The sequence below is a fragment of the Pelodiscus sinensis genome, chromosome 1, assembly GCF_052426305.1.
Source record: "Pelodiscus sinensis isolate ZL-2025 chromosome 1, ASM5242630v1, whole genome shotgun sequence".
Classification (NCBI taxonomy): domain Eukaryota; kingdom Metazoa; phylum Chordata; order Testudines; family Trionychidae; genus Pelodiscus; species Pelodiscus sinensis.
In genome coordinates, this window is record NC_143052.1 from 192,099,957 (window position 1) to 192,124,253 (window position 24,297).

The window sequence follows — 24,297 nt, forward strand, 5'->3', positions numbered from 1 at the left end:
GGAATAACTGGCTGTTAGGGCTTTTGTATTTCTAATCTCTAGGGGTATGTCTACACTACCCCGCTAGTTCGAACTAGCGGGGTAGTGTAGACATACCCTAGGATTCTATGAAGAGAGGAAAGAAGGAAAGAACTGGCACTTTTGGTGATGGTCAAGAGCTTATATTCAGCAACCTAGCTGTATATTATTTTTTGTTATAACATAGCACCTTGGAGCTCCAGTTATGAATTAAGACCTCATTGTAGTAGGTGGTGTACAAACACAGAACAGTAAAAGACCTTGCCCCCAAAATAATACAATCTATTATTAGAATATTACCTAGTACCATGGTAGGAACCTACTGTAGCCTCTTACAGTCTGTTCTGTACCTCACCCTCAGTCTATTTTGATTATAGGGATGGCTTTTGATCTCTACAGCTACATGCTTTATACCTATAGGCTACGTCTAGACTGGCATGATTTTCCACAAATGCTTTTAACAAAAAAGTTTTCAATTAACAGCATTTGCAGAAAAGAGCGTCTAGATTGGCACGGATGCTTTTCTACAAAAGCACTTTTTGCGGAAAAGCGTCCATGCCAATCTAGATGTGGTTTTGCGCAAGAAAGCCCCGATTGCCATTTTTGCCATCGGGGCTTTTTTACGCAAAACAATAACGCGTTGTCTACACTGGCCCTCTTGTGCAAAAGCATTTGCACAAGAGGGCTTTTGCCCGAACAGGAGCAGCATAGCATTTCCGCAAGAAGCCCTGATTTCAGACAGTAGGAAGTCAGTGTTCTTGCGGAAATTCAAGCGGCCAGTGTAGACAGCTGGCAAGTTTTTCCACAAAAGCAGCTGCTTTTGCCGAAAAACTTGTCAGTCTAGACGCAGCCATACAGTACCGGGGAGAAGTTTTGAAGTGTGAATGAAACTGGTGAATGTTGATGTGTTCTGAAAAAGATAAAAGAATATCACTTTCTGCCAGTGCAAGGGGGTTTATTCCACCAAAGGGAAATACAACTTTGTTTCAGGGTGAAGTGGGAGGAAGAGTTCAGTGGGAATACTGTATTTTCTATAAGCAATTTCATCAGATGGTTCTTGTCCTCTTAACAAGCAGCACTTATGCTTGGAAAGAGAAGATTTGGAGAGAAAAAGAGTTTGTGCAGACATGTCAGAAGACAAGCTCTTTGAAAACTTCACTGAAACATTAATTAAGAATGCCAGTGCAAACCCATGTTCTCTCAAGTTCTCATCCAGTTATTACATTCTGTTCCTAGAATTTGTGCCAGCCTTGCCACAGCATTGTTGCCAGCAAAGCCTATTCTATATCACCGCTTATGAGGGAGTCCGGGCTAAACCCCTGCTTCCCCTTAGTCTTGGAACCCCAGAAGCTCCCATTAGCTTAAGAATTCTGGGAAGAAAATGAAGTTGTGAATTCTACTGCTAGAATGATATCTCATACTTTTATGTGTGTTTACTGATACTATCACACTCTGCATATGATAGCCAGGCCTCCTGATTTGTGTGCCAAGTAGGAAATTAATGAGCAGAACATGTGATTAAGGTATTGGACTGGGTTCTGGCCCTGGCTCACAGACCAACCTTTTGTAAAAACATGGCCAAATCACTTACTCATATGCCCCATCTATAAAATGGGGATAACAATATGCTGTTGCATGCTTTGTCTTGTCTGTTTTTAGACTAAGTTCTTCAGAGCATAGATTTTCTTTTTTCTTGTCCCTTAGAGTTGAGCAAAAAAAATCAGAATTGTGGGGAATTCCAACACATTGACATTTTTTTATCACCAATTGGGATGAAAGTGAAAATATTAACATTTTCCAACGTGGAAAAATTCTAAATACATATTCAATTCAGAATATGGTTGGCAGAGCGGAGGCGTGGCATTCTCTGCTTTCAGTGCCTTGCCTGCAGGAAGCAGCCTGGCTCCCTTCCCCACAGCTAGGGCAGCTCCCCTGCCCCAGGCAGGGCAGCTCCCCCCAGCTCCCTGCCCCCCCACTCCTCCTGCTGGCCAGGACAGCTCCCTGCCCCACTCCAGCCAGGGCAGCTCCCCCCAGCCAACACAACTCCTGACAGCTCCCCCACAGCCAGGACAGCTCCTCCCAGCTCCCTTCTCCCCCTCCCCAGCCAAGACAGATCCCAGTGCCCACTGCCCCAACACAGGTCAACTTCCAGTTTGGAGCTCCCAGGCTCCCAGCACCCTCCCCCTTCTGAGCAGGGCAGGTCCCAGGCCCCCAGCCACACCTTCCCCTGTAGCAGGTTTGCCCAGTCCCCTGGCCAGGCCACGAGGGACAGGAGAACAGCCCAGCCTTCTCCCCTCCTGGGGTTAATCCCACTGGGGCACAGCTCTGCCTGCAGAGCAGGGACCCCTGAATCCCAGCTCCAGTGTCTGTAACAGTCACTCCCATATGGCAGCCAGATGCTGCTCCAAACAGGGAATAAGTTAGCAGCCCATGGGCCGAGTGTGGAATGGAGGCTGTGCCTCACCAGGAGCGCAGGGAGTCCAGCTGCAGGTCTGGGCAGGATCCGGCCCACTGGCACCTGGATGACAGACTCCAGCAGCCCCCCCGGCACTGTCCGGCAGGTGTAAGTGCATGGCACATGTAGGCAGCACAAGATGGGGGCGGAGCAGTGGAGACACAGCCATGGCAGCAGTGGGTCCTTCACGTGCAAGATGGCAGCCAGATCTGCTTTTGCCTCCCGTGCCAGGCCAACCTGAGTGTATGTCTACTGTCCCAACAGGCCAGATAATGCTAGTAATAATAATAATTCTTAATGGAAGAAAGTGTAGTCTAGATAAAGACTAAAACCAAAGGTACTATGAGAAAAATGCCAACAAAAAACAATGACAATGATTCTTTCACCTGTCCTTTCCCCAACTGATCTGCTTGCCTTAAAGTATTGCTACCTTTCTAGGGACACTGAGGTGAGGGATAACCTCACCTGAAGGGGACATTTTCTAGAATGCACTGTACTACTTTATTAAACAATTAAGCATTATTAGTAACCTGCTTTCTGAATCAAAGTCCAGCCAGTAGCCTGGTACAAGTTTATAGCACTACAGTTTTTAAGGTTGTGTAGCAATAGCATTTACTAGTTACACTAAGCTTTGATATTGTAATGGTGGCAGCTGTTAATCAAGAAAAAAGATTAAGTGAATGTTAATGTTGGTAGAGGCTCTTCCTATGTACAAGAGCTGCAAATGGAATGTTCATTTCACAAAGAAAGAACTTATTCCCATTTCTTTGTTTAAATTGCATAGGAAAGGCAATCCTGTGGATAATTGAGAACAATTGATAGAAAAGTGTCTCTAATTCTGAGATAATATTTGTGATTCTTGCTTTTAACTTGTTTTAGCCAGAATTATTTATGAAGGACTCCTCATCTCTATCCTTGACATGCCCTATATGTGAATATTGATTGTTCAGTTTAGTATTAAAAATATAACAATCAAATGAATCCCATGTTTTCATCCTAGTCAAAATGCACACCAATTGATGCCGATCCCTGCTCAGCTTGTTGAAATCATGCAAACTGAGAGATGTATTGCACAATTTATGAGTGATAGATATAGCTACAGAAAGAGTTGAATATGTCTGCTATACTCCTAAAAGCAAATAACACACTTCACTTATGATTGTCGGAGAAAAATTAACTCCCAGTCAGACACCTAGAGCAATGTGAAGTAATTTCATGAACAATCATAGTTGGAAAGTAAGTGACATTCTCAATATAGCTGTACAACATACTTGGTGAATAAAGTAATCAGAAGGATAAGATGAGTCATACAAAAAAGCAGTCATAAAAGAGAATTAAAAACTAACCTTTTCCTGTGAAAAAGCATTACCAATATCATTTCTAATTATCAACAAACTCATTTCAGCACCGAAAATATTGTCATCACTAAGCTGTAAAACTGAAAGCTGTATGTTCTTTTAAAGACTGGAATACATAGAAAAATACACAGAAATGAAAGTTAATTTAATTCAATATGATAGTTGTCTGCTGGGTGCAAATTCTGTAAAAGGTATCCCAATCAGCCATCTTATTCTCCTTTCATAGAGAGGGATTCTTGTCAGTGGTCTTAGCACAGGACTGAACCAAGGAATTCCTCAGTTTTAAGCCAAACTCCGTCTCAAGCTTGCTGTGTGACAAGGAAGGTCACTTGAAATCAGGGAAGTTACATCAGAAGTGAAGGTGGGCCACTCTGTTTCTGTTCCCCATCTGTTAAATGGGGATGATCATACTTAAATACCTAATGTAGGTATTGGGAGGATGAATTAGTTGAAGTTTATAAAGTGTATTATATAGGAAATGTTTATTATTAGCTAACACGTTTATGAAACTGAATATAATTATGGAATTGGGCAAAAATTTTGTAACTACCTTCTTCCAGGGTCTTTATTCCTGAATACATCACCAGCTGTCATAAAGCACCAGCATCCTGCATACTCTTATGTATATTAACAAAGTACTTCGTTTTAGCTTTTCACCCTGCTGTAGAATGTTCCTGTAATTCTAACTTGTGCAGAATTGTTCTTCTACAGTCACTTCCTCCCTGACATCCCTTCTTGTGGTCAGTCTTTCCTATTTCCCAACCCTCATAAAATTTGGAGCCCTTGTTGAATTTGACCTGAAATGTTAGCTCTAGCTTATCCTCAAACTCATTCTCTGAACTCCAGCCTCATCCGGATGTGAACACAGCCTCCTTGGTCAACCTCTAATCTAAAACATAGACTAGATTTTTCTGTGTTACTTTAGGGTTGCACCGCTCCCAGTGATTTAATCCTGGGCCCATTGACTGTATTTTAGGCTTTGGCAAAATGCAAGAATTTTCAGTTTACTATTAAGACATTAAAATAACATTAGAGATAATGTATAGGGTACTGCTTGCCAAAGTGGTGAACATACTGTCCCTCAGAGTTTGCAAGTTCACTGCTGTTGACCCATTAGACTCATTTATTGTTATAACTTGGTCAGCTGCCAGGTATTCCCATAATGAAGACTGAGCCTCCATAGTAACTGACATTCAGCCATTTCAAGCACAGGAATCAGCTTAGCAAGGGAGCTTCACTAGGTACTTGTGTGCAATGAGTGTGTGTAGCCTAGGCTAGCAGACTGAAACCTCACTGGTTGTGGGGCAATACGACAATGGTTGTGGTGGCAAAGGACCTGTCAGAAGGACAATGCAGGGCAGTGATGGCTGGTAAATGAGTTCATGTTGACTGAAGGTGGGGTAGAGGAAAGAAGGGGACACTCAGGCTGGGTCTTGGAAGGGGAAGGTCACAGAGGGAGAGTGGGAGGTGGAGAGAGGAGTAGTTTTTATTCAACTTTCCTAAATGTTTTAAAAAATCAGAAGAAATCTGATTTGATTCAGTTGTAGGGTTGTCCAAAGAATCAGATTGATCTTGAATCTTAACTAAAACAATTTCACTATCCATAGTAGGCAGTCTATACCTATTCTGAATATGCCCTGGCTGTGTCTAGATTGGCAAGTTTTTCCGCAAAATCATCTGCTTTTGCGGAAAAACTTGCCAGCTGTCTACACTGGCCGCTTGAATTTCCGCAAAAGCACTGACGATCTCATGTAAGATTGTCAGTGCTTTTGCGGAAAAACTATGCTGCTCCCGTTCGGGCAAAAGTCTTTTTCCGAAAAACTTTTGCGCAAAAGGGCCAGTGTAGACAGCAGAGATTTGTTTTCCGCAAAAAAGCCCCGATTGCAAAAATGGCAATCAGGGCTTTTTTTGTGGAAAAGCACATCTAAATTGGCCATGGATGCTTTTCCGCAAAAAGTGCTTTTGCGGAAAAGTGTCCTGCCGATCTAGACGCGCTTTTCCAAAAATGCTTTTAACGGAAAACTTTTCCGTTAAAAGCATTTCCAGAAAATCATGCCAGTCTAGACGTAGTCCCTGTGTTTATTCCACATAGGAATGGAAGAGGTTAAGGGGGGCAGGTAGGGCTATTAACTCGGAGCCCTGGCCTACACTAGGGAGTTATTACAAAATAACAAGTGCAGTGTCCTTGCTACAAAGCCCGTTATTTCAAAATAAAGGGCTGGTTATTTCAAAATAATAACTCCTGCTTTCCACAAGGAATAATGCTTATTTTGAAATGCTTATTTCGAAATAGGGGTAGTGTAGATGCTTCACTGCTGTTATTTCAAAATAATTACTCCCCAGAGTTATTCTAAGTAATTATTCCCCAGTGTTTCCTGGGGTTCTAAGTCAAGGTAGTGCATCCACATTAAGGGTACATTTACACGGCAACATTATTTCAAAATAACTTAGTCTGCATCTACACAGCAGGCAGTTATTTTGAAATAATGTCAAAATACTGTCAAGCTGGAAGGCTTATTACTCCAGCTCCCGTAACCTTCATTGTACAAGGAATAAGAGAAGTCAGAGGAAGAGCGCTCTATTTTGAAATAAGTGCTGTGTAAACACTCCCAGTTTTGAAATAAGCTATTTCAAAATAAGCTACACAATTCACTTAGCTCAATTTGTGTAGCTTGTTTCAAGTTAAGTCCTGTTGTGTAGACGCACCCTAAGGGAGCCTGCCTCGGACTAATGTTGAGGCTTCCCTTCTGTGTGATCATGCTATTTCAAGATAGATATTTCAGGAGTTATTATTTTTGAAATAAGTTATTTCAAAATAATTTCCTGGTGTGGACATGCCCTAAAAGGCTTCACCCGGAAGGAAAACCAGGAAGCAGGCAATTGATTTCAAGCAAGCTCAGCTGTGCAGAAACAGACAGGGCCTCTAAAGCAGGAAGCTGGCAACAGACAGGAAGTGCTGCTGGGATAAAGCAGTCACTCTCTGGGAAGCAAGGTGAGAGTTTGTAGCTGATATACCCTGAAAAAAGGAGGAGAACCAGGAGTGATAGGAAGCAATCCAGGGAAGGAGCAGTGAGGATTGGGAGAATGAAGTCCAGAATTGCTGGGTTGAGGGACCCAGGACTGGAACCCGTAGTAGAGGGAGGGTCTGGGTTCTCCTTTCAGCAATTGAAGGAGTGGCATCTGAGGCAATGCATGGGAAGACTGCCTAGGATTTGGAAGAGGAGACTTTGATGTATCCTGAAAGGGAGGAACAGTGAATGACTTGGCTGGAGGGCTAAGATGAAGGTGACGCTGTAGTTTCTAGAGTGAAAAAGGGGTTGTCAACTAGAGAGAGCAATGGAGTGATGATGTGATGGGACAGAGCGGTGAGGAGGAGGCACCTGGCTAATAGTGTATGTATGGACCATCTCATCACAGGCCCCACGTCAGGAAACCCGTAAGTACATGCTTGACAATAAACATGCAGTTACTATGTCACTTTGACTTCAATGAGACTTGAACTGAAATGTTTCAGCTTAGAAAAGAGGAGATTAAGGGGGAGATATAATAGAGGTCTATAAAATCATGTGGAGAAAGGAGATAAGGAAAAATTATTTACTTGCTCCCATAACACAAAAAAGAAGGGTCACCAAATGAAATGAATAGGTGGCAGATTAAAGAAAAAAACGAAAGGAAGCCTTTCTTCACACAACACACAGTCAACCTGTGGAACTCCTTGCCAGAGGACATTGTGAAGACCAGGGCTACGTCTAGACTGGCATGATTTTCCGTAAATGCTTGAAACAGAAAAGTTTTCCGTTAAAAGCATTTGCAAAAAAGAGCATCTAGATTGGTACGGACGCTTTTCCGCAAAAGCACTTTTTGCGGAAAAGCGTCTGTGCCAATCTAGACGCGCTTTTGTGCAAAACAAATCTGAGCTGTCTACACTGGCCCTTTTGTGCAAAAGCTTTGCGCAAAAGGGACTTTTGCCCGAACAGGAGCAGCATAGTATTTCTGCAAGAAGCACTGATTTCAGACAGTAGGAAGTCAGTGTTCTTGCGGAAATTCAAGTGGCCAGTGTAGACAGCTGGCAAGTTTTTCTGCAAAAGCAGCTGCTTTTGCAGAAAAACTTGCCAGTCTAGACACAGCCCAGGAGTTTAATAGGGCTCAAAAAAGAACTAGATAAATTCATGGAGGATAGATTCATCAATGGCTATTAACCAGGATAGGCACAAATAGTGTCTGTAGCTTCTGTTTGTCAGAGACTGGAAATGGGCTGGAGGGGAGGGATCACTTGATGATTACCTGTTCTGTTCGTTCCCTCTGGAGCATCTGACACTGGCCACTGTCGGCAGACAGGATACTGGGCTAGATGGACCTTTAGTCTGACCCAGTATGGCCATTCTTATGTTCTTATGTAGGCAACCTGTGCCCGTGAGCCACATGTAGCCCATCAGCGTAATCTGATCGTGGGTTGCAAGACATTTTGCTGACTTTGACCATCTGTGTGTACCACAGTGGCTGTGATTCTCTGTTCCCAGCCAATGGGAGCTGTGGGAAGCTGTGGCCAGCATGTACATGTGGCCCCTTCGCCTGCAGGCACCATCCCCTCAGCTGCCATTTGCCAGGAATGGTCAACCTCAGCAAAATGTCTGACAGCTGCAGGTTCATAGAATCACGGAATCCCAGGGCTGGATGAGACCTCAGGAGGTCATCAAGTTCAGCCCCCTGCCTAACGCAGGACCAACCCCAACTAAATCAACCTGGCCAGGGCTTTGTCAAGCTGAGACTTAAATACCTCTAGGGATGAAGATTCCACTACTTCCCTAGGTAACCCATTCCAGTGCTTCACTACCTTCCTAGTGAATTAGGTTTTCCTAATATTCAACCTAGACCTTCCCCACTGTAACTTGAGACCATTGCTCCTGGTTCTGCCATCCATCACCACTGAGAACAGCCTCTCTCCATCCTCTTTGGAACCCCCCTTCAGGAAGTTGAAGGCTGCTATCAAATCCCCCCTCACTCTTCTCTTCTGCAGATTAAATAAGCCCAAATCCCTCAGCCTCTCAGAGGTCATGTGCTCCAGCCCCCACCACTGGACTTGGGCATGCGCTTAAAGTTAAAATAAGTTCACATCTTTGTGGTTTCCTGACTTAGGCCTTAGCTAGAAACAAAGAGTTCAATCCTACAAGGCTGACTTTAGTGGGGGCTGAAAGGAATCAGTGGTGCCTCTTAAAAGCTCTCAGTAGGGTGACAAGATGTCCTCTTTTTAAAGGGACAGTCCCATATTTAAGCCCTCCTGCAGGTGTCCTGACTTTTTCAAAAAATTGGCAAATGGTCCCATATTTTTGTCTCTTTCCCTCCCATCAGTGGTGGTGGGTCGTACTGCTGGCTAGCTGCTTGCTTAGCAGCCACCTCACCACCAGCAGTGAGTGGAGAGATCCAATGACTGATGATGGGGGTGTGTGTGAGAGGGTGGTGATTGGACAAAGCTGCAGCATGTGGAGGTGGCCACTCCCCCTGTTGACCCGCCAGTGCAATCCCTGCTTCATGCCAGCTCAGCAGGTTCCCCTCACCTCTGCCCCATTTCCAGCCAGCACAGGCTGCTTGCTGCGGTGACAGGTGAGTGCGGCCTGTTGGTGACCGGTTTATGCGTCACTTCATCTGACCACCCATTGGTCCTTAACTTGCTTCTCTTCTCCCTACCACCTCCCCTGAAGCCCCACCGCTTCTCCATGTCCCCTCCCCCGGCAGGCTGCATCCCGCTCCCGGTGCTATGTGGAGAACCAGCCCCTGGTCAGATCATTCAGCTCACCCACAGCCTGGCTGGTGGGCTCTTTCCTCTCCCCACTGCATCTGGCTGGGCTGGCAGCCATGAAAAGCACAAGAGCCTCTGGCCCAAGATGCTGGCCAGGAGAAGCCAAGCCCTGCATATGCCAAAGCCCTGCACAGCATTGGCAGGGGGAAGCTTCTCCACCACTCATCTAAGCTCTGGAGCAGCAGGGAGAAAGCTATTTCTAGACTGTTTGCACCCTGATCCTATAGGTCCCCAGAGAGGGGTGCTTAGCACCCCCTTCATATGCTGCAGCTATCCTATATCCTGCCTCCAGGGAGTGAGGGGCTGCTCTGTCCTCTAGGCAGCTGAATCCCTCCCTCTGGCTGGGTTCTTGGAAGCCCCTGAAGTCAGATTCCCTGAGCATCCTTAGGGCTTAACTACCTTTCCTGCTGTGCTGTAGCCAGAAGACATAAAAAAATAAAATTAATGGAGATTGCCAATCTCCTTGAGCTGAAAGGGACCTTGCAAGGTCATCAAGTCCAGTCCTCTGCCTTCACAGCAGGACCAAGTACCATACTCCCCAACAAATTTTTGCCCCAAATCCCTAAATGGCCTCCACAAGGATTGAACTCTCAACCCTGGGTTTAGCAGGGCAATGCTCAAACAGCTGAGCTGTCCTTTGAGGACTACATCTAGACTACAGCCCTTTTTCGGAAAAGGGATGTAAATTAGACGTATCGCAATTGCTAATGAAGCAGGGATTTAAATCTCCTGCGCTTCATTAGCATAAAAATGGCTGCCGCTTTTTTTCGGCACGGAGCTTTGTCGGAGAAAAGCGCCAGTCTAGATGCTGATCTTTCGAAAAATAAAGCCTTTTCCGAAAGATCCTTTATCCCTCTTGAAATAAGGGATCTTTTGGAAAAAGCTTTATTTTTCAAAAGATCAGCATCTAGACTGGCGCTTTTCTCCGACAAAGCTCCGTGCTGAAAAAAAGCGGCAGCCATTTTTATGCTAATGAAGCGTGGGAGATTTAAATCCCCGCTTCATTAGCAATTGCGATACGTCTAATTTACATCCCTTTTCTGAAAAAGGGATGTAGTCTAGACGTAGCCGAGGTGTCTGGGTTATGCTGGTGCCAAGCAGCAGCTTGGAGGTGTTAGCTGCATTTCTACACTATGTGGGCAGGAAGGGACAAGCTGCTTTTTTCCACAGAGGAATGGGGGAGTGGGAGGGAAGAGAAAACCTCTTAAAAAAAACATGGGCCAGGTCATCCCTACCCTCATCCCCACTCCCTTTTGGCTGGAATCAGATCCCATCCCTTCCCTCCTGTACAGTCCCAAAGGCTCCTGATTGGTGTGTTCTGGTGTGAACCCTGACAGAAATGGGGCAGGGGGGAGTGGAGTAGGGTAGCTGTGACCCTATATACTCCCCACACATTACCTTGAGACAACCCATTGCCAGGTATCATGAGAGGAGGGTCTGTCCTGGCGGCCCAGCCAGGCATGGAGGGTAGGGAGCCCTGGGTATGGAGGGTTGCATCAGGTCAGTTAGTCGGTCACCTCCATCCCCACGTGTGAGAGGTGCACAGGAATGTGTGTGCGTGCCACCACCAAATCATGCAAGCCTTAAAGATAAGAAAGTAAATAAAAAGATTCCAGCTACTCAGTATTTCCTTTTAATAGAAAGGAATGTTAATGCAATGTTCATTTGAATATTTGTACTGCATAGTTCTGGTTGATTCTCATTGAACTTGCTTGAATAGGAGTAATTTTGCCAGGTGTCCTGTATTCACAGCTGCCTATAGGAGGGGGAGGCGGACAAAAGGGTCAAATGCCACAGGGCCTGGCTGTTCTAAGGGGCATGAGACTCCAACCTGTGGCAGTGGCAGCATCTGAAGCCCCGGGCCCACTAAATCACTGCTGGAGGGCCACATAATGTGCCCAGGCAGCTGTCAGGCCTAGGGGAGGGGCGGTGTGCTCTGGGTGGCTCTGAGGGCTGGCTGCCCCTGGCTCCGTCCCTTCTGCCCAAGGCCCTGCCCCTTCCGAGAGCATGGAGCCGCCTCCCCTTACTTTGCCCAGGGGTCTGACGTGGCTGTTGGCTCCCCTACCCGTATTCAGCTTAGGGAATTATGGTCACCCTAGCTGTCAGCATCCTGCAGGATCAAAGCCAGTAAGAAACAAATTCCACAGTAGTGTGGGGGTGCCCGCAGCAGTGGGCAGGACGAACTGTGATTTAGTCTGAAGGAGAAGCCTTTTGTTTTTTAACCCACCCTGGGAATAGCCAGGTTAGGAACGTTCTGTGACGCTGACCCCTCTAGTTTGCTTGATCTTGGAAAAAAAAGTCATTCTGGAGCTTATTGGAGCAGTATGACATGCCCACACTGGCTGTGTCTACACTGGCCTCCCTTTCGGAAAAGGGATGCTAATGTAGCACTTTGGAATAGGCAAATCTGTGGGGGATTTAAATATCCCCCGCGGTATTTGCATTAACATGGCTGCCGCTTTTTTCCGGCTTGGAGATAAGCCTATTCCTTATTCAAGTAGGAATAAGAGATCCTCTGGAAAAGGCTTTATTTTCCAGAGAATCACGTCTAGACTGGCGCTTTTCTCCGGCTTATCTCCAAGCCGGAAAAAAGCGGCAGCCATGTTAATGCAAATACCGCGGGGGATATTTAAATCCCCCGCGGATTTGCCTCTTCCAAAGTGCTACATTAGCATCCCTTTTCCGAAAGGGAGGCCAGTGTAGACACAGCCACTAGGATCTACCTCACTGTTTTTTTGGGGGAAGGGGCGGGGGGTTGTTGGATTTTTTAGGCAATACATTATTCAGCCTTAGATTACAAAGAGTTGTACTCTCAGAACAGTCAGTGACCTTGAGGTTTTTGGAATGGGCACCTTAAGCAAGGTCACTGCTTTCACATCCTTACAACAAAGATTGTTGTCAAATATCAGCCACCTTCTATTGAAATCTTTAATTTTCCTTAACTAGAGAGAAGTGTATTATGGCTGCTCATAGAGGTCTTCTAAGCTATCACACATTCTGGATAATTTTTTTCCAATTTCAGCCCTGATTCAGCAAAGCACATATTTATATCCAGCTCTGTTCATCAAAACATTTAAGTATATGGTTAAATGATATTGACCTCCATGGGAGTTAAGCATGTGCTTAAAGGCTTGGCTGAGCAGAGAAAAGACTTAAGCACATGCTGATGATCAAACTCACATGCAAGAATATTGCAGAATTGAGATCTTAGTCTATTGAACAAGACATAGAGCTCAGTTGTGCAGTCTTCACTCATTTTGGAGAGCACTTACCCAAGAAATCCCCATGTGAACAAATTTTGCACAGTCAAGTTTGTTGTGATCAGACAATATAAATATTCATCAAATGTCTCCCAGTTGCCATATGGCAACTCAGGCCAAATCTACACTAAAGAAGAAGGTTGAATCAAGATACACAACTGCAGCTACATTAATTATGTAGCTGGAATTGATATTTCTTGATTCAAATTTCCCCGACATCTCCACAGTTGGAAGCCAACAGGAGCAAACAGTCCTGTTGGTTTCCCTTACTCCTTGCAGCAGCAGGAGTACCAACCACCAACGGTGGTACCCTCTGAGTTCAATTTAGCAGGACTTTATTATACCTGCTAAATCAGACTCCGGAAGATCGATCCTGGCAGAGTGAATCATCCCTCGAGTGAAAACATGGCCTCAGATACACAGGGGCAGTATTCCCTGTAAACTGAGCACAATGGCAGCCACCCAGGAGAAATTCAAATGCCATCTATCTGATTAGCAGAGCGCTCACAGCCTCCCATAGCCAGCAGCATGTATTTCTATTGGTGGTATACATCTGGTGGATGGAAAACAATTAGAGGGAACATTGGTTGAGGATGACAAATTTTGTAAGTAAAAATCTAGAGTAATTCCATTAAAACCAGGTGAGATATAATCTGAATTTATATTAGGGTAAATTGTTACTGAATATGGTCCAAGGTGAGTTTTTTTGGGTAAGGAAGTAACAAATGAAAAGCAAAGGAGAAGGACTGTGAGTATAAGATGTAAACCACAAAGACAGGAAGAGTATTTATGGGGGGATTTTAACAATCCAGAGAGCTGCTGGGTAGAAAATACAGACAAATGGGTATAATCAGAAAGATTTCTCAATTGCTTAGTGTAAAGACAACCTTTTGTCCAGAAATTAGAGACTCCAGCTAGAGGACAAGCCATTTCAGTTCTACTTCCTCCTCACAGGGAGGCATTGATAGAGGCTAATGGGGGAACTTGGAAGCAATGAGTTCAAACTCCTTGAAGTCAACATAGTAAGGAATGGGAATCATAGAATACAGCAGCACAAGGATGTTCACTTTCACCAAAGTACATATGGGAGAATTGTGTACGCTGTGATTAAGATGCAATGGGAGTAAGGTATCAGAGGGGTAGCCGTGTCACATGCATCTGACGAAGTGGGTCTTTGCCCACGAAAGCTTATGCTCCTACACTTCAGTTAGTCTATAAGGTGCCACAGGACTCCTCGTCCCTTAATGGGAGTAAGGACGACTGTGGAGGAAGGATTGAGAATTCTGAAAGGCACGTGGCACAATATTTCAATAGCGCAACAAATATATATAGCATTGGACAGATATAGGTCAATGCCAAGCAGACAGGTGCCTGCCCTGAAAGGCATTGTTTCAACTGGTTAATGACATTCTTCGCTTCTTGGATTAGCCTATTATGTAGTGGTTAAAAAGTCACCATGTTTCACCCTGCACAGGGCATTATTTAAGGCTATGTCTAGACTACATCCCTCTTTCAAAAGGGGGGTGTAAATTAGAGAGATTGAAATTGCAAATGAAGCTAGGATTTGAATTTCCCACGCTTCATTTGCATAATGGCAGCCACGCGTTCTTTTGAAAATGGGTATTTCGAAAATGAAACAGCTGTCTAGACACAATTCTTTCAGAAAAAAAAAAACCTTTTTTGAAAGATCCTGTAAATCTCAGGGCTGTGTCTAGACTGGCAAGTTTTTCCGCAAAATCAGCTGCTTTTGCGGAAAAACTTGCCAGCTGTCTACACTGGCCCCTTGAATTTCCGCAAGAACACTGACTTCCTACTGTAAGAAATCAGTACTTCTTGCGGAAATACTATGCTGCTCCAATTCGGGCAAAAGCCCTCTTGCGCAAATCATTTGCGCAAGAGGGCCAGTGTAGATAGCACAGTACTGTTTTGCGCAAAAAAGCCCCAATGGCTAAAATGGCGATCGGGGCTTTTCTGTGCAAAAGCGCATCTAGATTGGCATGGATGCTTTTCTGCAAAAAGTGCTTTTGCAGAAAAGCGTCCGTGCCAATCTAGATGCTCTTTTCCGCAAATGCATTAATGGAAAACTTTTCCGTTAAAAGCATTTGCGGAAAATCAAGCAAGTCTCGACGTAGCCCAGGTGTACAGGATTTTTTGAAAAAGGAGTTTTTTCAAGGGAACCGCATCTACACAGCAGTTTCACTTTAAAATACCTGTTTTCAAAAGAACGCGCGGCCGCCATTATACAAATGAAGTGTGGGAAATTCAAATCCCGGCTTCATTTGCAATTTGGATCTGTCTAATTTATATCCCTCTTTCAAAAGAGGGATGTAGTCTAGACATACGTGTGTGTATGTGGAGGGGGGAAAGGGGGAGTTAAACACTTTGCAAGCCTGGAGGAAAAATGCAGTCTAAATCTGTAGTAAGTTGTTATGAAAGTCTGTCAGCTGCTATGCTTTGAAAAATGGGTTTTGACATGGCATGAGAAGAGAATTAGGAAAGAGCTGTTGTACACACATACACTTGCTGAAAGTACATATCAATAACTTAGAAAAAATAAAAGAAACAATGCAATTACCAAAGGGCACAGGAAATCCATTGCATTCAGAATCAAGGTTAAAAGAACATACAAGGATCCCAGGCCTCTGAAACTATGAAAATGCCCTGTTAAGGTAGCCAAACAACCTTATCCCAGGGGTGGTGCCCTGAGCAAGGAAAAGAAAAACTGAGACAACCTTTTCCATTCATCACAAAGATGTTCCTTCCACCAGTGACGTTAGACTCTGTATGAAGACTGTTGTTCCAGATATGTGGTCATGTTCTTGGAAGGCTTTTTAACACCTGCTCTCGACTAGGGATGTTAAATATCGGTTAATTGAATAGTTGAGTAACCTCATGAATTCTTACTGGTTAGTCGACTATTCTATAGTCCCTGGGGGTGGGGCCGTCTGCCAGTGCGCTCTGGTCTCACTCCTGAGAAGACCCATGCCTCTCTGTGCTGCTGCCATTGTATCAGAGCCAGCAGCATAGGGTACCAGGTGAGAGTTGGTCCACAAGGGGAGCCAGTTTAAAAACCAGCTCCCCTTCTAGACTGGCTGCCTGTTGCCCTGTGCTTCTGCCTGTGATAAAGAGGCAGCAGTGTGGCGCGGCAGCAGACCCTGTCTAGGGTGAGGTCTGAGTTCCCGGACTCAGTGCGAGCCAGGACTGAGCCAGGCTGCTGGCCAGTCTGCTAAAAAATGTACTGGCAAGTGGGGGTTGGGGAAAGGGGACAGAATATATGTGTAGTCTATAGCATTAACCTATAAGCTTTTGCTTATTGGTTAATCAGTTAATCAACTACACTTTTACATCCCTACTCTTGACCTGCATTAACCAAGTTGCATGGAACAGTTTGTCTGTTTGGTCTGGAAACTTCCTTGTTTGTTACCAGGGTCCCAGCAGGAGGGTGAGAAGGACAGAGACCTGCTGTATGGGTACTGGAGAGCATCAGGCTATGACAGTATAGGTGGTATAGAAGTGCTTCATTTGCCCAATCCTTCCTGCATGGGGCCAGGAGAGTACCATCATGAGGCGAAGGGAAATAGTTCTTCCCTCCGCAGAGTTCTCTCCTCCTCCTTTCAATACAATGGGCCTTACTGGGAAGTTCAGCCATTCAGTGAGCCTAAATGGCATCTTCAGCCACAACAAACATGGGTGCTTCTTTCTAGCCTTCCCTTTACATTCCGCACTCCATGCTTCCCAGCTCTGGTGCCTGCATTCCATCCATGTTCTTCTCTCTCCATTCTCTACTTTCTCCCACCAGCTGCCTGTAAGAATTGTAGACAATCCCAAGCAAACAGGTGAAACACTTCCTGGGACAGTGAAACTAGTTTGTCTGACCCCATGCCTTCCTGTTATATGTGGTTTCTATCCATAAGGACCAAGAGTCCAAAATACTACTCTCCTTGGAAGAAAATGTCCCATGATTTAAAACTGCCTTAAATAGCTACATCAGACCGTAACATCCGAGGTTCTTAAAATCCACCATTGATGAGAGTATGAGACCCCACCAAAAGCATAATGCTAGAGAGGAATTTAAAATAAGGCAGCTTGTGATAAACCAGTAAAAAACCTCCCACCCTTTAATCAAGTACATTCCAGATGTTCAGGGGATGGGATCACTGTGCTTTATATTTAGGTATCATGATGTGGAAACAAATCAGTTTTTGCCTGAAGTAACTAAGGGGGCCTTGAAAATATAGGGCTTATAATAGCTGTCTAGACTCAACTTTGACTAAGGAATTGTTCCCAACACCTGTGTACAGTTGCACATGGCCAGAAACAAGGCCATACCAATATCTATTCAGCAGCACATTCCACTACATTTTCTATTATTTGTTTTACTGCACCCAAAAGTGTGCTGGGCCTTTTACAGACATATAAGTAGACAGTTCTTTACCTTATTTGTGTTTTATTGTGAAGTGTCTCAAAAGAGCTAGGACTTAGGCATAGTTCATATATATATATATATATATATAAACCATTGACCACAAGGAGTAAATTAAAGTAATGGTTAAAAAAATGAACTGCTAATTCAACCACAACTTCAATGGAAAATTCATTTTACAGCAAAAACACAAGCATATTTCTCTCTCCTTTGTGAGTTTAACTTGGAACACTACACAGCTTTAATTTTGGACTGGAAGCAGAGAGTTCTGGATGGAGAATTTCTAGCATCTGCTTTGCTGTGGCTGCTGTACAATGAAAAAATGGCATTTTTGTTAAAAATCTGCCAGTGAACTTAAATGTTTGGCTTGAATTTTCTGATCATTGTTCATCAGGTTGCAGCTGAAAAGAATCTGATCAATACACTGATGTATTTTTTTGTCTTGGAACAATAATTACATTTACACTTTGTTCACTGAAATACTAGGAAGATGTTTCCAGGGCTTTGTTATAATTGTTAGGTCTTTCCTCTTGTAGAAGATGACAAGATGCATCTTTTGAAATCTGTTGAATTTTAAGAAAAAGTACACTACAATTTAATACAATCCTTTTCTTTTTTCCTGCCTCCCAAGCATAATCCTAACTCACTGAAAGCTAATGGCCTAATCCAGCAACCATTGCAACTGATGGGAACCTTCTTGGGGACTTCTGTAACCACTGCATCAGCTACCATGAGAATGGTCAGATTCCTAATTCCTTGACTTATGCAAGTTCTTCGACTGGGCTTAATGGGATTGTTTAGGTGAGCAGGATTTTTCCCTATGAACATATTCCAGGTTGGCCTGACCTCAGTGACTCTTTATACTTTTAACGATTTGGCTGAGGGGCTGGTCAAACTGAGCTAAAAATTCACGCTGTGATTATTTTATAACTTGCCTTGACGTGCCTTTGTCAGGATCATGCTCGTCAAGAGCAGTTAAAACATACCTCAGAATTTGTTAATAAGTAAAAGTAGCTACAATAACACATTTCACATTAAAGAGGATGAAGGTGAACATTAAAGTTAAAATATTAAATATTAAGTTAAATATTAAACATTCTTCATCAAAGGTGCTAATATGTGTTATTTCCTTTCTGTAGTTGCAGGTAGAGGATTGTTCTTTGAACTCAGTGTGTTTGATGTAAAAGGGTGAAATCCTGGCTCCACTGAAGTCAATGGGAGATTTGCCATTAACTGGAATAGGGCCAAGATGACTTTATTACTACTTTTACTTTTCACCCATAAGTTTTATTGTCTGTACAACCTCTTCCAAATAACATTTCATTATACTTGGGGGGAGGGGGGAGAATAATGAAGTTTTTTGTTATATACAGAATTAACACATCTTTATCAATAAAATCACTGGAGAACTTCAGCAGATTACTTAAAACTTCTGATTTGTGACATTTTGTGCTAAATATGTCACACTGATATCAAGTCTCAGCGCATATGCTGGGGGTTAATTTACAATAGCCAGCACAATTAATGTGCTAACTAGTATTCAAACTTATGTTAGCTGAAGCTAGATTTCCACCTACTACAAGGAGAATGCTAGTTAATAAAGGCCTTACTGCTGGACATATCTGCATGTGAAAAGTTACAGTGAGTGGTGTTATGAAAATGAAGAGTGAAGTGCTGCTTCACTCTTGTGATTTACATTGTGAGCTCCTTTGGGTAGGGAACTGAGTCATGTACTTTATTAGAAATGCTAAACAAGAAGGAAGCTAGCTCCCTGCTAAGAGCTCACATGGATTGTTGGAGGAAATGATGAAACAGGACTGAGGCAGTAAGTTCCATTCAGATTCTTAGGTTATGTCAACAGCTATAAAAAACTTGTGTCATGAAGTCTCAGAGCCCAGATCTGCTGATTCAGGCTAGTACGGCTTGGGAGGTGGGATTAAAAATAATGGTGTAAATGTTCATGTCCATGCTGGAGCCTGGGTTCTGAAACCCACCGCTTTCAGGTGGTCTAAGAGCTTGATTCCAGACCGGGCCCAAATGCCTACACACCAATTTTATAGCCCCCGTTCTGAAGCCCATGTTGACTAACCTGGGCAAGTCACAGTCATGTCACAGGTCTTTCATCGCAGTGTAAGACACAGCCTTTGGCATGGGACACAAGTCACTTGGGAGACAGTATAAAGATACACTGGAGACTGTGGGAACTCTGCACACTTGTGTTGAATGTCTGATGCTATAACCTTTGCTGGGGATGTTTTTCTTTTGTTTCTGGATCTGTGAGATTGTTTCCCCCCTTTTCTTCTTATAACAAATACACTCTTAAATCCGCAAAAATAAAACCTTGAGAGAGAAAATTCCCTCGAATCACTTTTAAAAAAAAATGTTTCAGTTACTTAAGCCACACCAACAATGCATAGATCTTAGCCCATGGTTGTTTTTTGTTTGTTTGATTGTTTGGTGTGTGCCATATAAAATTATAATTCTCAGTGCTGCGAGAGAAACATTTGAGTTTCAACAATAGACTTTCATGTGTCGTCCACAAGGCAGGACCACAGAAAAGTTGAGTTTAGGTATGATATCTATGATAAATAACAAATGTTCTAACAAGCAAACTTGTTCCTGAAATGTACATACTAAAAATATTTCCTCTGGGTTCAGCAACACTCACCAATGTGCTATGTTAATGTTGAGTCTTCCAGCGGTTCCATAGCCAGTCCCTAATTAGCATCAGTTGGTGTCTAGGACTCTGGCAATTTCAACATCAGGTCTTGGTCCTTGTTAGCAAGAAAACAAACCTCTCCAGAACAGGTTCTTGTGCATAGTCACAGCCTCTCTTACACTTCATTGATTATGACTTCAGTGGTGGGGTGTAAATCCCATCAAGAAGTTAGGAAAATGATCTGCCCATCTGTAAACATGTTCAAGTTTTGTACATGTCTTGAGGGTTTGTGAGCTGTGCACAGTGTGTGCACAAGTAGCTACAGAAATTGGAAGCCCAGTCAAAGGCTAAGGCTTTATATTCTTTTGTTGCTTTATACCCTGTGTTCTGTTACAGAGTGTGCAGGAGAGTCATACAGGGGCCTCATCCAAACCCACTGAAGTCAATAGCAAGTGTTGCATCAGCATTTTGGCTGTAAGTAGAAAAACAGTTGACTAAAAATAGTCAAATAAGGAACAGTGCTTCAAACATGAAGATTCCCCTTTGAAATCATCTGTAAAGGAAAGTGATGCAAGGTAAGTTCTGCCTGTCTTGTGCTAGGACGAAGCATTTGAGAAATCTTCTCTCCTTATCTGTTGCCTACCAACTAATTTGCACAGCACAGGGGCCAGATAGAATGGCGACTTAGTGTTCCGAGTACTATACTGTAGTTGTGAGCTAACTAAGATGCTTGGGGTGTTCGTTAATTCTATGTTTGTTTATTGGCCTCTTGAAATGTGGCTGTGACTCCAGCACTTTGAGAATCTGCTGGCACCCAAAGGAAGTGCTTGGAATAGTGCACTTCTCTCTTTTCTGGGCCAGCTGTAGGAAGGGATATCTGACATCAGATTCATTCAGGCATTGTGCTTACATGTTTCCGAGGGAGACATCACAAGTCTCAAGGGAGAGTGAGGATCATAGGAGTGGAGTGTAAATAAGTATGGCCTGAGTACATGATCAACCCCTTGTTTTACTTTTAACCTTTAGTTCTCCTTGTGCCTCTTTTCAACTCTGCATTTTGCTTAGTCACTCCTGAAGGTAGCTTTATGTCAAGATAACATTGCTATTGTTTGAATTTCATTGTGTATCTTGGATAAATATCATCACACATTGGTGTGTGTCCTGTATATGTGCTTTCATGAACTCATTCTAGTAGATTTAACTAAAGAGGAAAAAAAATGAAGCTTAACTAAATTCCAAATCTGTCTGCTTCAGTATACTCCCAATTCAACAATCCTAAATGAAATTATGAATTAACAGGTATAGAATAAAATAATTTACATAATACTTTACTTGTCTCCATTAAATTAAAATTCTCAAAATTTCTCATGTGAGATTTCAAGGTGATAGAGCACAGTACATTGTTTTATTTCCTTAGAACTGCAAACACTGATTAGATGTTTCCAACCACAGAAAAGTCAGTGCTATCTAATATATTGTAAGATCAGTTCTGGACATTGCATTGAACTAAAATAAAGGAAAGCAAGCAAGCATAGATAAGTTGTTTTTCTGTATTTTACTGCTAACATAGAATATAAACACAGGGGTTTATTGTAGCACCAATGTGAAAGAGAAATAGTGTGATGGAACAATTGAGTACTGCACCTAGATAGAATAGTTCTCTCTCTCTCTCTCTCTTGATATACAGTGAAAGCTTTGTTATCCAGCACTCATGGGGTATGTCTAGACTACAGAGTTTTGTCGACAAAAGTGGACTTTTGTCGTCAAAACTATACCTGCGTCTACACTACCGCTGAGTTCTGTCGACATAATGTCGACAGAACTCAGCAGTTTTGTCGATGCTGGTAAACCTCATTTTACGAGGCATAACGCCTTCTGTCAACAGAGTTCTGTCGACAGAAGGTGTTATTGCATGTAAACTGTCCTTGCGTCTACACTGCCATGTCGACAAAGCAGCTTGCTTTGTTGACAGAACTGAATGTAGTCTAGACGCTCTTTGTAGACAGAAGCTTTGTCGACGGTATCTGTCAACAAAACTTCTGTCGACAAAACTCTGTAATCTAGACGTACCCATGGAGAATGAAACAGAAGACAGGACTATGTAGCACTTTTAAGACTAACAAGATGGTTTACTAGGTGATGAGCTTTCATGGGCCAGACCCACTTCCTCATTTCAAATTGTGGAACTAACCATCTTGTTAGTCTTTAAAGTGCTGCATAGTCCTGTCTTTTGTTTCAGCAAGACCAGACAAACACAGCTACATCTCTATTACTATTCCTCATGGAGAATGGACATGGCTGGTTAATTGAATGTGCCAGACAACAATGTGCCAGAATGTGCCAGGCTTATGACTCTGCGCTAGCCCCCTACTAGCAGATTTGGTTCCCAGCAGCTCAAGGAAGGCTGAGTGGGAAGGAGGTGTTCGCTGATGACATCAGTCAGCAGTCAGAAGCCCTGCAATGGCTGGCTGGCTGGAAGAGGTGAGAGTCAGGCTTGCATGCCTGAAGATGTGGCGGAATAGTGGCTGCGGGCAATGCTAGTGAACAAACTTTTCTGGTTAACAGAGTGATGGATAATAAAGTTTTCACTGTATATCCTAAATAAAATTAGGATGTTTCCCATAATATAAAATGCTATGACATACTCTGGATTTAAATAATCAGTATATTAAGAGTGGAAACACTAAAACATTATCAGAGAATCAAAACAATACATAACAATGTTTTATTTGTGTGACTGATTTATCTAGTTAGTGCAGAGGCTAGGGATGTAAGTGCCTGATAAGCATATGCTTATTGGGTAGTCGAGAAGAGACTTGGCTAGTCGCTCCCCCTCCCTCCCTGCCGGCTTAAAAGTCAGTTCCCCCCAGCACTGTCTCTGTGGGGGGCAGGGGAGGCAGAGGCATAGTGGAGGGACCTGGCACAAGCTGGCAATCAGCGGTCCCGGACACTGCGCCTCTGCTTTTTAAATTTATTAGAAGCCTGGCAGCTCTTAATACATGTAAAAGGGAGACCACCACCCAGGTTAGCTCCCAGGGCCAGAAGCTTACCCTGCTGTGAATCTGCAGTTTCCTCCCTTATCGACTAATTGAGTAGCCGATGGAAATTTCATTGACTTTTCAATTAGCTGATTAAATGCAATTTAATATCCCTAGCAGAGGCAGCATCTGTTTTCATTGAATTGCTGCTTTCTCCTCCTGTTATGCAGCAGCTGGGAAAAATGAAGTCAAAGTCAAGATCTGAATTAATGTTCCAAAGGTGACAATTAAACTGAATGAGGGCATGAAAAGGATGCACAGTGACAGTGGCTGCAGGCATTTTACCTGCAGAGGTCAGGAACAGGTATACTAGTTCAATCTAGTCTGTGCAGAAAGCTCCCTACTGCAGTCTGAACCTCTCTAACCTGGGACTCACTGGTTCAGCAACATCTGTGGTCTGGCAGGACCACAAATATTCCAGGGCCAGAGAGTCCTGATGCAGGGCTGGTGGCCAGAAGTCCTGTGGGCCAGTAGAGCAGCGGCCACAAGCAAGGCCAAGAGCCTGGTGTGTGGCCCAATGGACCCAGGAAGCCTGGTGGGGCTGGCGGGGGGGGGGGGGGGGGGCATGGAGGGGGAGAAATTACCTCATTTGGAACCAACCAGGTGCACGGGTACCAGACCAGGGACTAACCTGAACTCCTTGTTGCATTTTTGGAAAAATTGTAGCTTGCTTTTTCCAGGGCAGCTACTTTGTTTGCCATCTTCTCTCTTTCTGCTGCTCGGCAGATTGAAGAAGAATCCAAGACATTTTAACAAGAGGAAACTGTGAGTCGAGGTTCCCTCTAATTTTTCCATTCAGACGCTAATCAGCTGGGCAACATTTGAATCTCTTCTGAGTGGCCGCACAAGCACACAGCTCCCTGGGAACATTGCTATGGGCCCATAGCACATCACTGGTGTTGGTAATTAAAAATTATTAGGTTGCTGGATAAAAAGATCTTTGCCACTTGAATTTGGCTGGAGCTTTGTGGCCACTGGGGAGTTTCTAGACCTCTCCCCTGAATTGTGCTTTTATGGGGGGAGGCTGCTTTCAGGGCAGACCTGGCCATTAGTAGGCCAGCTCACTATGTGTGCTCAGCACCTCTACCTTCTCCTGTGAGAGAGGAAGTTGAAGGAATGTCTGAGATGAGGAGAAGGGGAGAAAAACTGGCAGGAGAACTGAAGAAGGGAGATTGCAAGTCTCAGTTATCAACACAGCGGAATCAAGAGCAAGCTGTTCAACAACCGTCTGCAGAAGGTGCTGCCAAGAAGAGCCTTGAGTACTGGTGATGGCAAGAGGCATGTGTGGA

At 43.8% G+C, this 24,297-nt stretch overlaps 1 protein-coding gene across 4 annotated transcripts in view; it reads left to right on the top strand.

The window, feature by feature from the left end:
• The window catches only part of KCNJ15 (potassium inwardly rectifying channel subfamily J member 15), a 95,288-nt gene that overhangs the window by 14,104 nt on the left and 56,887 nt on the right, over positions 1-24,297 (top strand). For 2 of the 4 annotated variants that reach the window (XM_014575451.4, XM_075911940.2), the window contains exon 2: positions 20,367-20,545. The exons of the other annotated variants lie outside the window; for them this stretch is intronic. The gene's annotated coding sequence lies outside the window, so the exon portion shown is untranslated. The remainder of the gene's footprint in view (positions 1-20,366; positions 20,546-24,297) is intronic. 4 annotated transcript variants of the gene reach the window in all.